This window comes from Heterodontus francisci, chromosome 7 (genome assembly GCF_036365525.1).
Source record: "Heterodontus francisci isolate sHetFra1 chromosome 7, sHetFra1.hap1, whole genome shotgun sequence".
Classification (NCBI taxonomy): domain Eukaryota; kingdom Metazoa; phylum Chordata; class Chondrichthyes; order Heterodontiformes; family Heterodontidae; genus Heterodontus; species Heterodontus francisci.
Window position 1 is genome coordinate 15,608,468 of NC_090377.1, and position 17,415 is coordinate 15,625,882.

Below are 17,415 nucleotides of genomic sequence, written 5' to 3' on the forward strand. Positions count from 1 at the left end.
TTGAGGTTGAATTTGCAATCACACCGATGGTTCAAGAACAGCTAGGCTGGAAATGGAAACAAAAGAATCGCATTGGTGCAGTCGAGGATGTTCTAGAGTATGGTTTGTGTTAAGACATATTCTAAGGGAAGAGAGAAAGGTGAATTATTGTGTACTTGGCTGTGCTTTTCCTGATCTAAATTTCAAGTCTGAAGCTTTGATTTCTAGATGGACATTTACTGTAACACTATTATTGGGATTACAAAGTTATGTTTTGATTGAGTGTGCTAACTGCTTACTTCCGTTATGTGGAAAGTTTGGAGTACCTGGGATTGTTCTCCTTTGAGCAGAGATGCATGCATATGAACATACGAATTAGGAGCAGAAGTAGGCCATTCAGCCCCTCTAGCCTGCTTCGCCATTCAATAAGATCATGGCTGATCTGTTTGTGTCTCGAATTCCACATTCCCATCTACCACCCCCCCCCCCACCGCCCCATAATCTTTGATTCTGTTGCCTAGCAAGAATCTATCTACCTCCGCCTTAAAAATATTCAATGACCCCGCCTCCACCACCTACTGAGGCAGAGTTCCAAAGTCGCACAACCCTCCGAGAGAAAAAATTTCTCCTCATCTCTGTCCTAAAAGGGTGACCCCTAATTTTAAAACAGTATCCCCTAGTTCTGAGATTGTTAGCGGGGAGACCTAACAGAGGTATTAAAAATTATGAAGGATTTTGACAGGTCAAGTGGAGAGAAACTGTTTCCTCTGACTAGTGGGTCAGTAACCAGAGATCCTAGACTGAAATTAATTGGCAAAAGAACTAGAGGGAAAATGAGGAGAATTTTTTTTTCACATAGTAAATTTAAAGATCTGGAATGCACAACCTGAAGGGATGGTTGAATCAGATTGCTTAGGACTTGCAAAAGGACATGTGCTTGAAGAGAACTAATTTGCAGGGCTGTGGGGAAAAAATTGGAGTGTGGAACTAAATTCGATAGCTTTTTCAAAAAGCCCAGCATGATGGGTCAAATGGCCTCCTTTTGTGCTGCAGGTGTATTATTCTATGATTCTAACTACTCTGGTCTGTTTGCAGGACTTCTTCTTTGGTGTGTTCTGTCCCTGTATAGGACTTCATGCTGGGCTCCCTGGCATGTCAATATGCTGTCACCATTCACCACGAGCTCCTGGCAGAGATGTGGGTAAGCCACTGAGAACTGATCAGCTTGCATAACTTGACACAAAACATTTGACATTTCTCTTAAAAAACATTGCAATTGTATTTGAGCAGTAGTTGCTGTAGAAACCGTTCGTATTCCAAACCTTCATTTTAATAATTTAATTCTCCTCAGTCATATTTCCGCAGAACGTGGGAAGGTTTTGTTGCAGAATCTCACTGAATGAAGTTGGCATGTTCTTACCAAATAAGGACACTTGTGTCTTGAAACTAAATGTGCGTGCAGTAACCTATTCAATCCTCAGCTCATGTTAACTTAGTCAACAAGCCAACCTTTGTAAATATTACTGCATGATAACGGGGGTGTTCAGTTACTTGTAGCGTTGAAACTTAAAGGGGCTTCTACATTGCTAGAGCATTGTTATGATCTGCTGTCTCAATGGTGACCCTCTCTTGATGGCCTTTTAGATGTGACATGAGCATGCTGATGAGTGGCAGAAGGTCAGTGCCAAGTGCCATGCCTCTCCGCTTGGTGCAAATGCTGATGGAGCTTTGAAGTGGCGCCTCCTGAACCAGTCTCAGATGAGCCTCAGCGGAAACTGGAGCAAAGTGACGCAGGGAAACGACTCTCACTGAACTGGAAGAAAGGAAGATGGTAAATATTGGAGCATCTTTTAGAGCATGGGACCAGTTCAATCAGCCTAGCACTGTGTGGAGCTTTTGCAGATGTTGTTTTCTGAGCATTTCTGCCACTGAGGTCTAATGATAATCCATTGCTGGGAGATGTTTAGGAGGGAATAGTTCAGTGCATATCTGATTTTGGAGAAGGGTAACCGAATTGGACTTCAAATCATTTACATTCAGTCTCTTATCGGGGTACTGGGGAAAGGGTGGCCTGGTAGAACTGCAGTGCTGATTAATGTTGGGAGACTGAGTGCAATGGAGAGCCGAGACCACATCCAAGCAGTAGAGTATCGGGAGTGGAAGTGTTGGCCAATGTGTTGGAATTACCCCTAATTCTATTGATGTAGCGCAATCTACCCTGTATTACCAGTTGGAAATGGAAACCTAATCAATGGCAAAGCAGTTGGGCCATTCAGCTGTCACCTGTGATTTTAAATATGAAGTAAGAAAGCAAAAAAATAGGAATTTAAGAAAAGCCTTATCCTTGCCAATATGGCTTCCTGCCACCATGAGTACAATGATGGCTCCACAGAGACATCCAGAGCATTGCAAAAACATGGCTGACTACCAAATCTGAAGAAGGTGTTATCTCACAACCCACTCCTTTCGCTGCCTTGTGATCGAGATTAGACCCAATTGCATTTCAACCAATATCCAAACATAGTCAATCATCTTTACTCTCTGATCTTACTCCTGAGGACTGTTGACAATTTCTGAAGGTTCTTTCATGCTGCCTGTGATCACCATTTTTGTGTCTATAGAGACTCGTAGAAATATAGGAATAGGACCATAGGAACTGGAGAAGGCCATTCAGCCCCTCAAGCCTATTCAGCCATTCAGTTAGATTATGGCTGATCTGTATCTTAACTCTATCTACCTGCCTTGGTTCCACATCCCTTAATATCCTTACCTAACAAAAATCTATCAATCTTAGTTTTCAAATTTTCAGTTGCTCCCTGCTGCCACCTCCCCCCTCCCCTAACAATCAACAGTGTTTTGGGGGAGAGGATTCAGAAGGGTCACTGACCTGAAACGTTAACTCTGCTTCTCTCCCCACAGATGCTGCCAGACCTGCTGAGTATTTCCAGCATTTCTTGTTTTTATTTCAGATTTCCAGCATTCGCAGTATTTTGCTTCTAATTTTAGTTCTGGATTTCCCCCACCAGCAGAAATAGTTTCTCTCTACCTACGCTATCAACTCCTTTAATCATTTTAAAAATACCTGAATTAGATCACCCCTTAATCTTCAATATTCAAGGGAATTCTAGTCTCTGTCCTCATAATTGAACCTTTTTAGCCCCAATTTCAATGATGAGGCACCTCTTCACCTCCTTTTCACTGTACAGGATGCAACACTCGGTGGCAACAGGAGCATGGGGGCGGAGGGTGGATCACAGGGATCCCCATGGTTACCTTCCCAAAAGCTATACCTTTAGTCTGGCAGGGTCACTGACCCCATGCTGCTGGTTGCCTAACTTTGGGGCTGTTCATACCATGGGTCAGAGATGCAGGAGGAAAGTGGCTTTGTTCAGTCTGCTGCCAGCAGAAGTCAGGTTTAGCAGTATGGACGCCACCTCCCAGAATCCAAATGCAAGAGCGCCAGTACAAAAATGACTTTAGAATCACTTGGGGTTGAGTCTGCAATCGTCCCTTATCCTTTATCTTGACCTTACTGTGAAGGTTGATTGAAATGAAGGGGAAACAGTTTCCACTAGCGGGAGGGTCAGTAAGAGGACACAGATTTAAGATAATTGGCAAAAGAACCAGAGGGGAGATGAGGAAATGTTTTTTTATACAGCAACTTATTATGATCTGGAATGCACTGCCTGAAAGGGTGGTGAAAGCAGATTCAATCGTAACTTTCAAATGCGAGTTGGACAAACAGCTGAAAAGAAAGATAGTTACAGGGCTATGGGGAAACAGCAGAGGAGTGAGACTAATTGGGTAGCTTTTTCAGATAGCTGGCACAGGTGTAATGGGCCGAATTGCCTTCCTGTGCACTGCATGATTCTATGCAGTGCTTATATGAATGGCAGTGATTGTACAGAGATTACATTATGTGCTGTACAGTTCATTAATTCTGTTTACTCGAATTACACCTGATTTACTGAGGGCCTCCACTTTCTATGTTTGGGATAATGGTTGCTAGCATGGGGAATGACTTTTGCCCGTGAATAAAGTGAAACAATGAGGTAAAATCATGACCAACGAGTTTCGGGAAGTAATTTCAAAACTCACCAAACTTATATCGACACCATAAATGTGATTTTGTCCTCCCCTAGTCCCCAGAACGCATTTCAAAGAGAGAAACGGGCTAATTTTATGAGTAGAGAACCTTAGTCTGAGTTGTCCTCCTTTCAGATCTAATGTGTATTTCGAGCACATTCTGATTTTACCTGAAAACGCTGGATTTTGTAGAAAGAAAAAAAATGTAGCACCCTCTCCTTAACCGACATCCTCCCATTTTGTTTTTGGTAGAAAACCCAATATTATTATCCGGTCACAACATATGAACATACATACTAGGAGCAGGAGTAGGCCACTTGACCCTTCGAGCCTGCTCCTCCATTCAACAAGATCGTGGGATCATGGCTGATCTGATTGTAACCTCAACTCCACATTCCTGCCTCCCCATAACCTTTCACCCCATGTTTATCAAGAATCTATCTACCTCTGCCTTAAGAATATTCAAAGACTCTGCTTCCATTGCCTTTTGAGGAAGAGAGTTCCAAAGACTCACGATCCTCTGAGAGAAAAAAGATTTCTTCTCATCTCTGTCTTAAATGGCCAATCCCTTATTTTTAAACAGTGACCCCTAGTTCTAGATTCCCCCACAAGGGGAAACATCCTTTCCACATCCACCCTGTCAAGACCCCTCAGAATCATTTATGGTTCAATCAAGTCACCTCTTATTCTCCTAAACCTAGCCTGTCCAACTTTTCCTCATAAGGCAACCCGCACATTCCAGGTATTAGTCTAGTAAACCTTCTCTGAACTGCTTCCAATGCATTTAAATCCTTCTTTAAGTAAGGAGACCAATACTGCACACAGTACTCCAGATGTGGTCTCACCAATACCCTGTATAGCTGAAGCATAACACCCTACTTTTGTATTCAGTTCCCTTTGCAATAAATTATAACATTCTATTAGATTTCCTAATTAGTTGCTGTGCCTGCATACTAACCTTTTGCGATTCATGCACTAGGATGCCCAGATCCCTCTGCATCTCAGAGCTCTGCAATCTCTTATCATTTAGATGATATGCTTCTTTTTATTCTTCCTGCCAAAATGGACAATTTCACATTTTCCCACATTATACTCCATTTGCCAGATCTTTGCACACTCACTTAACCTATCTATATCCCTTGGTAGACTCATTATGTCTTCTTCACAACTTTAATTTCCTACCTATCTTTGTTTCATCAGCAAATTTAGCAACCATACCTTTGGTCCCTTCATCCATGTCATGATATAAATTGTAAAAAGTTGAGGCTCCAGCACTGATCTCTGCAGCATACCACTCGTTACATCTTGCCAATCAGAAAATGACCCATTTATGCCTACTCTCTGTTTCCTGTTAGCTAGCTAATCTTCTATCTATGCCAAAATGTTACCCCCCTACAGCATGAGTTTTTATTTTCCACAATAACCTTTGATGTGGCACCTTATCAAATGCCTTCTGGAAATCTAAGTACAGTACGTCCACCAGTTCCCCTTTATCCACAGCACATGTTACCTCTTCAAAGAATTCCAATAAATTGGTTAAACATGATTTCTTTTTCACAAAACCACGTTGACTCTGCCTGATTACTTTGAACTTTTCGAAGTGTCCTGCTATAACGTCTTTAATAATAACTTCTAACATTTTACATAAGACTGATGTTAAGCTATCTGGCCTGTAGTTTCTTGCTCTCTGTCTCCCTCCTTTTTGAATAAAAGAGTTACTTTGGCTATTTTTCAATCTAACGGAACCTTCCCCGAATCTAGGGAATTTTGGAAAATTAAAACCAATGCATCAACTATCTCATTAGCCACTTCTTTTAACACCCTAGGATGAAGTCCATCAGGACCCGGGGACTTGTCAACCCGCAGCTCCAACAATTTGCTCAGTACCACTTCCCTGGTGATTGTAATTTTCTTGAGTTCCTCCCTCCCTTCCATTTCCTGATTTACAGCTATTTCTGGGATGTTACTTGTATACTGTGAAGACCGACGCAAAATACCTGTTCAATTCATCTGCCATCTCCTTATTTTGCTTTATTAATTCCTCAGACTCACTTTCTATAGGACCAACATTCACTTTGTTTCCTCTTCTTTTTTATATATCTATAGAAACTCTTACTGTCTGTTTTTATATTTATAGCTAGCTTTCTCTCGTACTTTAATTTTTCCTCCCTTATTATCTTTTAGTCGTTCTTTGCTGTTTTTTATATTCTGTCCAATCTTCTGGCCTGCCACCCATCTTTGTATAATTATATGCTTTTTCTCTAAGTTTGATACTATCTTTAACTGTTTTAGTTAACCACGGATGGCAGGTCCCACCCTTGGAATTTTTCTTTCTCATTGGAATGTATCTATTCTGTGCATTCTGAAATATCCCCTTAAATGTCTGCTACTGCATCTCTATTGACCTATCCCTTAACCTACGTTGCCAGTTCACTTTAGCTAGGTTTGCTTTCATGCCCACATAATTGCCCTTATTAAGTTTAAAATACTAGTCTTAGACCCACTCTTCACTCCCTCAAACTGGATGTAAAATCCAATCATATTATGATCACTGCTGCCTAGGGGTGCCTTCACGATGAGGTCATTAATCTCGTTGCACAATACCAGGTCTAATATAGCCTATTCTCTGGTTGGCTCCAGAGCGTGCTGTTCTAAGAAACTATCCTGAAAATATTCTATGAATTCCTCATCTAGGCTACCTTTGCCATTCGTATTTTTCCAGTCTATCTGTAGATTAAAATCCCCCATTATTATTTTATTTAGAGATACAGCACTGAAACAGGCCCTTCGGCCCACCGAGTCTGTGCCGACCAACAACCACCCATTTATACTAACCCTAGAGTAATCCCATATTCCTTATCACCTACCTACAATTTACAATGGCCAATTTACCTATCACCTGCAAGTCTTTGGCTGTGGGAGGAAACCGGAGCACCCGCGAAAACCCATGTGGTCGCAGGGAGAACTTGCAAACTCCACACAGGCAGTACCCAGAATTGAACCCGGGTCGCTGGAGCTGTGAGGCTGCGGTGCTAACCACTGCGCCACTGTACCTTTCTGACAAGTACCCATTATTTCTTTCTTTATACCCCGTCCTGCCATGTGGTTACTCTTAGGGAGCCTGTACACCACTCCCATAAGAGACAGGTGGTCCAATTGCCACTAATCCCACAACCAATGCTGGCCTGAGAGGGGTTCTTCAGAAGGCCATGGCCAAGATTCTTCACCATTGCAGCATGCACTTTCCGCATGTCGCTCAATGCAACTTGTATCTCCTTCTCTCACGGTCTTCCTCATGGTGGAGAAGATCCCTATGTCTTGGAGTCCTGTGGTCAGCTGTAATGATTGAAGGTCAGGTGCTTCTTGACGTTTCCCATCTTCAGAGAGAGCAAGCTCTGAGTGTCCTGGAGGTATTGTGTGACTGGCCGATTCTGGCCAGGTGCCCTAACAGGGACAAACACCTTTTGGCAATCGTGAGACCTAGGGGAGGGTGAGCTATCATCTTTCTGACATGCTAAGATTGGTACATGGATATGCAAGCCTCTTTGTAGCACTACATTGAATAAAGAAATTAATTGCCTTAGAATTAACTTGAATAAGTACACACTGTTCTTTCCACTTAGTTCATCTAAAGTTCCATTTAATCTTGTAATTCTTACCTCCACCACCACCCCCTAAGGCCCTTAAGTTAAAGAAGCATTATTGTACATAAATCAGACCATTGACTATGTACCTAAGGAATTGATTTGTCCCAAGCTATTTGTGTTTATTTCAGAAGAGAGTCCTTTTCAGCTGCTGAATTTGCAACGTGCTAAAAGTGAGGTGAGAGTGACTGCCCTTGACATCAAGGCAGCATTTGACCGAGTATGGCATCAAGGAGCCCTAGCAAAACTGGTGTCAATGGGAATCAGGGGGAAAATTCTCCACTGGTTGGAGTCATACCTAACGCAAAGGAAGTGGTTGTTGGCGGTCAATTATCTGAGCTCCAGGACATCACTGCAGGAGTTCCTCAGGGTAGTGTCCTAGGCCCAACCATCTTCAGCTGCTTCATCAATGACCTTCCTTCAATCATAAGGTCAGAAGTGGGGATGTTCGCTGATGATTGCGCAATGTTCAGCACCATTCGTGACTCCTCAGATACTGAAACAGTCCGTGTAGAAATGCAGCAAGACCTGGACAATATCCAGCTTGGGCTGATAAATGGCAAGTAACATTCGCAGCAAATGCATGGGAACACCACCACCTGCAAGTTCTCCTCCAAGCCACACACCATCCTGACTTGGAACTATATCGCCGTTCCTTCACTGTCGTTGGGTCAAAATCCTGGAAGTCCCTTCCTAACAGCACTGTGGGTGTACCTACCCCACATGGACTGCAGTGGTTCAACCACCACCACCTTCTCAAGGGCAATTAGGGATGGGCAACAAATGCTGGCCTAGCCAGTGACGCCCACATCCCATGATGAATAAAACAAAAAATTGTCAATTCCATTGCTCTCACGGCTGATCTACCACCCTCTGTAAACTTGAGCTTATTCAAAATTCTGCTGCCGGTATCCTAATTCACAAGTCGTGTTCACCCATCATCTCCTGTGCTTGCTGACCTACATTGATTTCCAGTCCAACAATCCCTCAAATTTACAATTCTCAACCTTGTGTTCAAATCCCTTCATGGCCTCATTCCTCTCTGTCTCTGCAACCTCCTGAAGCCCTGCACTCCTCCCCAAGATCTCTGCGCTCTTCCATTTCTGGCCTCTTGTCCATCCCCAATTTCCTTCAACCCACCATTGGCAGCTATGTCTTCAGTTGCTTTTTTTTTATTCATTCAACGGATGTGGGCATTGCTGGCCAGGCCAGCATTTATTGCCCATCCCTAATTGCCCTTGAGAAGGTGGTGGTGAGCTGCCTTCTTGAACCGCTGCAGTCCATGTGGGGTAGGTACACCCACAGTGCTGTTAGGAAGGGACTTCCAGGATTTTGACCCAGCGACAGTGAAGGAACGGCGATATAGTTCCAAGTCAGGATGGTGTGTGGCTTGGAGGGGAACTTGCAGGTGGTGATGTAACAATGCATTTGCTGCCCTTGTCATTCTAGTTGGTAGAGGTCGTGGGTTTGGAAGGTGCTGTCTAAGGAGCCTTGGTGCGTTGCTGCAGTGTATCTTGTAGATGGTACACATTGCTGCCACTGTGTGGTGGTGGTGGAGGGAGTGAATATTTGCAGATGGGGTGCAATCAAGCGGGCTGCTTTGTCCTGGATGGTGTCGAGCTTCTTGAGTGTTGTTGGAGCTGCACCCATCCAGGCAAGTGGAGAATATTCCATCACACTCCTGACTTGTACCATGTAGATGGTGGACAGGCTTTGGGAAGTCAGGAGGTGAGTTACTCGCTGCAGGATTCCTAGCCTCTGACCTGCTCTTGTAGCCACGTAGCCACGGTATTTATATGGCTACTCCAGTTCAGTTTCTGGTCAATGGTAGCCGCTAGGATGTTGATCGTGGGGGATTCAGTGATGGTAATGCCAATGAATGTCAAGGGGAGATGGTTAGATTGTCTCTTGTTGGACATGGTCATTGCCTGGCACTTGTGTGGCACGAATGTTACTTGCCACTCATCAGCCCAAGCCTGGATATTGTCCAAGTCTTGCTGCATTTCTACATGGACTGCTTCAGTATCTGAGGAGTCACGAATGGTGCTGACCACTGTGCAATCATCAGTGAACATCCCCACTTCTGACCTTATGATTGAAGGAAGGTCATTGATGAAGCAGCTGAAGATGGTTGGGCCTGGCCCTGAGGATCTCCTGCAGTGATGTCCTGGAGCTCAGATAATTGACCTCCAACAACCACAACCATCTTCCTTTGCGCTAGGCATGACTCCAACCAGCAGAGGATTTTCCCCCTGATTCCCATCGACCTCAGCTTTGCTCGGGCTCCTTGATGCCGCACTCGGTCAAGTGCTGTCTTCATGTCAAGGGCAGTCACTCTCACCTCACCTCTTCAGTTCAGCTCTTTTGTTCATGCTTGAACCAAGGCTGTAGTGAGGTCAGGAGCTGAGTGGCCCTGGCCCGAAGTTCTTAAATACCCTTCCTAAACCTCTCCACCTCCCTCTGCTCCTTTTAGAAGCTCCCGAAAAGCAACCTCTGCCCAAGCTTTTGATTACCTATCCTAATATCTCCTTTTGTGTGATTTTTCTCCTGTGAAGCGCATTGGGCCATTTCACTATGTTAAAGGTGCTACATAAATGCAATGTTATTGTTTTCTATTACATTACATCAGGTTATTGATACAAACTACGGTCCTCAATCATTGGAAAATGCCGACTGTATGGACAGCTGCCTTTGAAGTGGACCTCACCAGTGAGTTCATTTTACATTTTCTTTTTCAGTGAAGGTATGAACCTGTTGCATGACTGAAGACTGAAAATCCATTTGAATGTTTGCTGCGATCGTTAAGATAAGGAAACCATGTCATGTAGAACAGGATCCGAGTGACTGAGCTCAATGTGCACAGTAGGCCTTGATCACAGCGATTTTCTATGAGACCCTATTATATCATTCTGTGGTTTTAGATTTCTTTACTTTTAATTAAAAATGTCGTACTTGGTGTAGCCTTGCATCTGTACTAAACTATGCAAACTGAACAGGGCCTGTTCAGTCTAATTACTTTGACTTTGTCATAAATATAAATAGTCACTAATAAATCCAATAGGAACTTCAGGAGGAACTTCTCTACCCAGAGAGTGGTTAGAATGTGGAACTCGCTACCACAGGGAGTGGTTGAGATGAATAGAATCGATACATTTAAGGGGATGCTAGATAAACACATTAGGGAGAAAGGAACAGAAGGATATACTGATACTGTTAGATAAGGTCGGCTGGAAGGAGGCTCGAATGGAGTATAAACATAGGCATAGACCAGGTGGGCCGAATGGCCTGTTTCTGCGCTGTGAAATCTTTGTCATTCTATGTACTGAATGTTTCTGGGAGAGGGACATGAACCCTCGGCAGCAAAAAAAAACATTACAAACATCCCTTCCGATTCCTTTCTTTTAACTCATGTGGAGGAATCAGTTCAGCCATAAACATATTGAATGGCGGAGCAGGCTCAAAGAGCTGAGTGGCCGACTCCTGCTCCTAATTCATATGTTCGTATGTCCTCAGGGAAATGAAGGGATTTAAGCGCGAGAATGAAAAATTAAAATCTGAGGTGTTGCAGGACTGGGAGCCAATGTAGGCCAGGAGGTGCTCGGTGAGTGGGATTTGCTGTTTGATAGGATAAGGGCAGCAGAGTTTTGGATGAGTTGAAGTTCATGAACAGTAGAGGATGTGAGGTCAGCCTGGAGAGCATTGGTATGGATGAGGCTGGAGACGATAAAGGCATGAGTTTCATGGGTGGAGGCGGTGGTGGAGATGGGGAAAAGGACCATACGGATTGTATTGCCTTCGCCAAGTCAATCAGATGCTTCTTCTCAACATTTTCCCCTTAACTCGAGGTTTACCTACATCGAGCATCTACAAATCAGCAGTGGATTAGATTTCGGTTTTATGATAAATTAGGAAGTAGACAGTCTTTGTGATGGAGAAGATATGAAAAGTCAATTGGATAAATACTTGAAGGGGAGAAAACTTACAGGGCTATGGGGAAACAGCAGAGGAGTGATAGTAATTGGAGAGCTCTTTCAAAGAGACAGCAGGGGCACAATTGACTGAATGGCCTCCTTCTGTGCTGTAAAATTCAATGATTCTATAATCCTAAGTGCCAAGTCAGTACCATATCCTTCCTGATGCTCTGGCCTTTAGAGACTGACAGCAACTTCAATGAAAACGTGTAAGATGCTTTGAGGCTGATGAATGGAGAAGAACAGGATAACAAAACAAAATGGCTCTTCTTAACCATCTTTGCTTGACCTTATGTGGCTAAGTGTAAAATTTTGTCTGGTAACACTCTTGTGAGGTACTTTACTTTGTACGTTAAAAGGCACTATGTAAGTTCAAAGTTGTTGTTGTTGTTGGTCATATATTCCTTCCTTCATGAATAATTTCACTGTGAGGAAGTTGCCAGAACAGAGGTTCTTTGAGGGCAACAGCTTTGATGATGCTTTACTGAATAGCAGTCGTTCAGTCTGTGAAAACTACACAATTTGTTCAATTCATTCTCAAAATATGAGCAATGATTGTAAGGCCTCCTTTTATTGTCCATCTCCATATGTTCTTGAAAGAAAGATTTGCATTTTTATAGTGCCTTTCATGGCCTCAAGACGTCCCAAAACACTTTACAGCCAAGGAAGTACTTTTGAAGTGTTGTCACTGTCCGTAATGTGGGAAACACGGCGCACAATTTGCACGCAGCAAGACCCGACAAGCAGCAGTGTGATAAATGACTCGATCATCTGTTTTGGTGATGTTGCTTGTAGGATCAATATTGACCAGGACACTGGGGAGAAGTTTGAAATACTGCTTTTATGTCCACATGAGAGGGATGTTGGGATGACGGTGCAACTCTCCCTCAGCATTGTACTGTAACATCAGATTTTATGCTTAGGTTTCTGGAGCAGGGCTTGGACCTGTGACTTTCTCATTCAGAGTGCTATCACTGAGCCATGGGCCCCTCTACTTGGATTGCTGCGGTTCGTATGGTGAAGATGCTCCCACACTGCTTTTAGGTGGGGATCCCAGGGTTTTGACCTGGCTCCAATAAAGGAATGACACATTCAGCCCATTAGCTGTGAACTGTAGTGCTCCTTAGTTTGACCATGCACCACCTGGGAGTACATGGGCCTCTACCCTGACATTAATTGATGACGAAAATGTGAGAGAGGTCACAGGGTAACTGGTGTGAGGAGTGAAAATGATGTAATGCTGGTGAAATAGGAATGGTGTTGGTGAAACTGGGGTCAAGGCAAACTGTTGGGGACTTTTAATTTGCCGGTGATGGACCATTGAGGGGTAGATATTCTGCTTAGGGCAGAGAAGGTTAAGGGGAGATTTAATAGTTGTATTCGAAATTATGAAGAATTCTGATTTACGATAAATGGCAAAAGAACTAGACGGGAGATGAGGATTTTTTTTTTTGACGCAGTGTGTTGTTGGGCAACGAACATCGGCCTCACAAGCGGTGCCAGTATCCCGAGAATGAATTGAACAAATTGTGTGGTTATCACAGATGAACCACTGCTAGCAGTAGAACATCATCAAAGCTCTTGCCTCCAAAAGAGGCTCTGTTCTGTCAGCACCAACTTCCTCACATTGTTATTGTTCATGCTGAAGAGAGACTACGAACAGCAACAACATCTCGCATTCATAAAGTGCCTTCAAAGTAATAAAATTCCCCAAGGCGCTTGACAGAAGCGTTATCAAACAAAATTTGGATTGCGCCGACTGGAAGGGTGATTAGAAGCTGATTCAGTAGTAACTGGCACAGCAGAATTTGATAGAGGCTTGAAAAGGAAAAAAAGGTGCAAAGTTATGGCGAATGAGCAGGACGAGTGGGAGGAAGAGCCCTCTCAGAGAACTGGCACAGTCGCCATGAGTCGAATGGGCTTCTCCTGTGCTGTTTGAGTCGGTGATGAGATATTGAGTGAGGGCGCATGATTGGAAAATATTTAGCTTCCCCGCACTGACATCCCTCACTCCAAACATAAAAATTCCAGTACGTTTGAAGTGAATCCAGAAAATCTTCAGTCAACGTCCTGCCGGAATCTGTTTTGCATGGATATTAGAAAGCTCCCAGATCGCTCAAAGGCAGGGGCACATCTTGTTCTTTTTTGAAGCCAGTTTGAATTCAGACATTTGTAATCTCATGACTGATAAATATATAATGAAGTACTTCAAGTTACTACTTGGTTAGCGCGCACGTCCTGTTGTTTGGCTTGCGTTGTGGAAATGTTAAGTACTTTCAGTAATATTTAAAATCTTCCCTGAGGAATGTTGTTTTTTTAATCCATGTATGCTGTCATTCTGGGATTTGATGATTTGTATTTTTTGGCCATGAGTCAAAAACACAACTGTGCTTCATTTTGAGTTTGTGCACAGAACAGGGGTCTCTTGTAGGAAAGTAACAAGCCGAGTGGTGGGATTTATCTGACCCTAAGTCCACTCTTTCTCTCTTGCTCCTTGGGACTTTAGAATCCTACTTAGAAGGCCCAGTGGTGAATTCAGATCACCGTGGTGACAGGGGTTCTCATGGTTTTGGCCTGCTGAGCAAGTAGGAATTGGATGAATATCTGAAAAAGGAAAATGTAAGAGGGTATGGAGGGGAAAGGGCAGGGCAATTGGACTTAGCCTTTTCAGAGAGCTGGCACAGCTGCTGTGGGTTGAATGGTTCCTTCATGTGTTGTAACAACGTGTGATTCTATAAGAAGATTGTGGGTTCAAGGCCCGCTATGAGCATGAGCCATAATCTAAGCTGACACTCCAATGCAGGACTGAAGGAATGCTGCTTTGTTAGAGGTTCCATGTTTTGGATGATTTGGATGAGACATTAAACTACAGCCCTGTCTGTCTTCTTAGGTTGATGTAAAAGGTCCCATGGCTCTATTCAAATATGAGGAGCGTGTTTTGGTGCCCTGTCCAAAAGGCAAACCCCCCGACCCCCCCCCCCCCACCCCAACTCCCGTCAATAATTAAGGGGTGATATTTAAGCCCATAACCCTTCACACAAAAGGGCAGTGCTGGGTAGAGGCCTGCTACCCGATGGGGCCCGACAACATATGTCGGGTTCGGGTCGGGTCGGGCCCATCTTCGTGCTCCGGCTTTCGGGCTCGGGTCAGGTTGGGCCAAGTCCAAGTCGAGTCGGGTCGGGTCGGGCCGGACACACATGGGGTCAGTGATGTGCCGGTAAGTATTAAAAATAAAAAACTTACCTGAGCTGGGAGTCCGGGACGAAACTGAATCTGCGCAGTGACTTCAATATGACGCATGCGCGGCAGCTTCGTGGAGGTTCCGAGTCGGGAGGTAAGTAAACGGATGGCCAGGTCTGGCTCGGATCGGGTCGAGTCAGGGCGGGCTTGGGTCGGGTCGGGCTTGGGGCAAAAGCGGAGGGACTCGGTGGTTCAGTCGGGTTCGTTTTAACCCGGCCTAAAGTAGGCCTCTAGTGCTAGGCAATGAAGGGATTTGAGCACAAGGAAGAGAATTTTAATAGCTGGGTGTTTCCCGACCGGGAGCCAATGTAGTTCAGCGAGCACGGGGTGGGGGTGATAGGTGAACAGAACTTGGTGCGAGTTGGGATACAGGCAGCAGAGTTTCGGATGAGCTGCATTTTGCTGACAGTTTCTCAATCAAGCCCATGCTTTACCCTGAATTCCCCACAGCTTTGAGCTTCACTAAATACCTTTCATGAGGGACTTTGTTAAATACCTTCCAGAAGTCTAGATACTCTATTTCATAGGACTCACTGCAATCCACTTTGGATGTTACTTCCTCAAGGAAGTCAAGGAATTTGGACAGGCAGGATCCTCCCCTTCTGAATCATACTGTTTACTAGATAAATATTTTACAGGTACTCAAATTTGCTTATGGTAATTGATAATTTTCATTATTTTAATGGAACACTTCAACAGTACCTCCCAGACCTGGGTCACCATCACCTAGAAGGACAAGGGCAGCAGATGCATGGGAACACCACGACCTGCAAGAGACACAGCATCCTGATTTGGACAAAAATTGGCTGTTCCTTCATAGCTACTGGATCAACATCCTGGCACTGCCTCCCTAACTGCATGGTGGGTGTACCTACACCAGATGGATTGCAGCGGTTCAAGAAGACAGCTCAACACCGCCTTCTAAAGGGTAACTAAGGGTTGGACAATATATCCTGAGAATTAATTAAAAACATAAACGGGGGACCCCTTATTCTGAAACTGTGCCCCCTAGTTCTAGATTCCCCTATGAGGGGAAACATTCTCTCAGATCTACCCTGTCAAGCCCCCTAGCGAATCTTCTCTGAACTGCTTCCAATGCAGGTATAACCCTCCTTAAGTAAGGAGACCAAAACTGTACACAGAACTCTAGGTGTGGTCTCACCAATGCCCGCTACAATAGTAGCAAGACTTCCCTGTTTTATACTCCATCCCCCCTTACAATAAAGGCCAATATTCCATTTGCCTTCCTAATTACTTGCTGCACCTGCATGCCAACCTTTTGTGATTCGTGTACAAGGATGCACAGATCCCTCTGTACTGCAGCAGTCTGCAGTCTGTGTCTGTGATTCTCCCCACAGTGAGGATATTGTGAAAGGGTTAAAATAACGAGAAACTCCTCTCCCTAGCCTTGCATCACACTTTCCAGATCATTCCAGTGTAGGTCAACAGAATTGATCTGTTCTGCAGATAAAAGCAACAAGTTACCTGTCGGAATACATGATTAACGTGGCAATCAGTTACCAAGGAGACCCGTTGGCGGGGGATGCATAGTGATCAGCACATCATGCAGCGCACCTGGTTGGCGTGGTGACGGGATAATTCTGAGGGCGTCGTTTGAAGCAAATGGTAAAATAAAAAGGCCGGCCGTGAGAAGTGAGGTCAACAGAAAAGAAAAGTAAAGAGAAAACGAGAAGCGGAATCCACTCAAGCTGAACGGGCTGTGTAAGCGAGCTACTTTGGTACTGTGCCAAAAATAACCACTGCAGCACAGAATCCTCACCAAAGGACTCTTGAGAGGGATCCATCACAGAATCAGATCGAATGTACAGCACAGAAACAGGCCATTCGGCCCAACTATTTATGCCAGTGTTTATGCTCCATGTGAGCCTCCTTCCACTCCTCTTCATTTAATCCCATCAATTTATCCTACTGTTACTTTCTCCCTCATATGTTTATTTAGCTTCCCCTTAAACGTTAGTCACCTCAACTACTCCTTGTATTAGGGTGTTCCACATTCTCACCGCTATCTGTGCAAAGAAATTTCTCCTGAATTCTCTATTGGATTTATTAATGACTAACTTATTCTTATGAGCCCTAGTTCTGGTCTCCCCCAAAACATTTTCTTTGCATCTACCCTAACAAATCTTTTCATAATCTTAAAGACCTCGACCAGATCATCCTTCAGCCTTCTCTTTTCTGGAGAAAAGACCCTTAACCTGTTCAGCCTTTCCTGCTAGTTACAGTCTCTCAGTTCTGCTATCATGTTTGAAAATCTTTTTTTCACCTTCACCAAAGCCTCGATGTCCTTTTTTATAATACGGAGACTAGAACTGTGCACAGTCCTCCAAGTACAGTTTGATATAAGGTTAACATCACTTCTCTGCTCTTCAATTCAATTTCTCTAAAAAATAAACTCTAGGGCTCGGTTTGCCAATGGCTTTATTAAGCTGCACTGCTGCTTTCAATGATTTGTGAAAGTGCACCCCCAGACCCTG

At 44.0% G+C, this 17,415-nt stretch overlaps 1 protein-coding gene and 1 long non-coding RNA gene across 4 annotated transcripts in view; both read left to right on the forward strand.

Annotated features, from left to right (window-relative positions):
• Positions 1-17,415, forward strand: part of adcy5 (adenylate cyclase 5) — a 481,143-nt gene that overhangs the window by 15,577 nt on the left and 448,151 nt on the right. The window lies entirely within an intron of this gene.
• Positions 1,681-16,031, forward strand: LOC137371872 (uncharacterized). Its single transcript, XR_010975295.1, has 3 exons — positions 1,681-1,810; positions 10,339-10,418; positions 15,620-16,031. It is a non-coding gene; the product is annotated as an uncharacterized lncRNA (long non-coding RNA).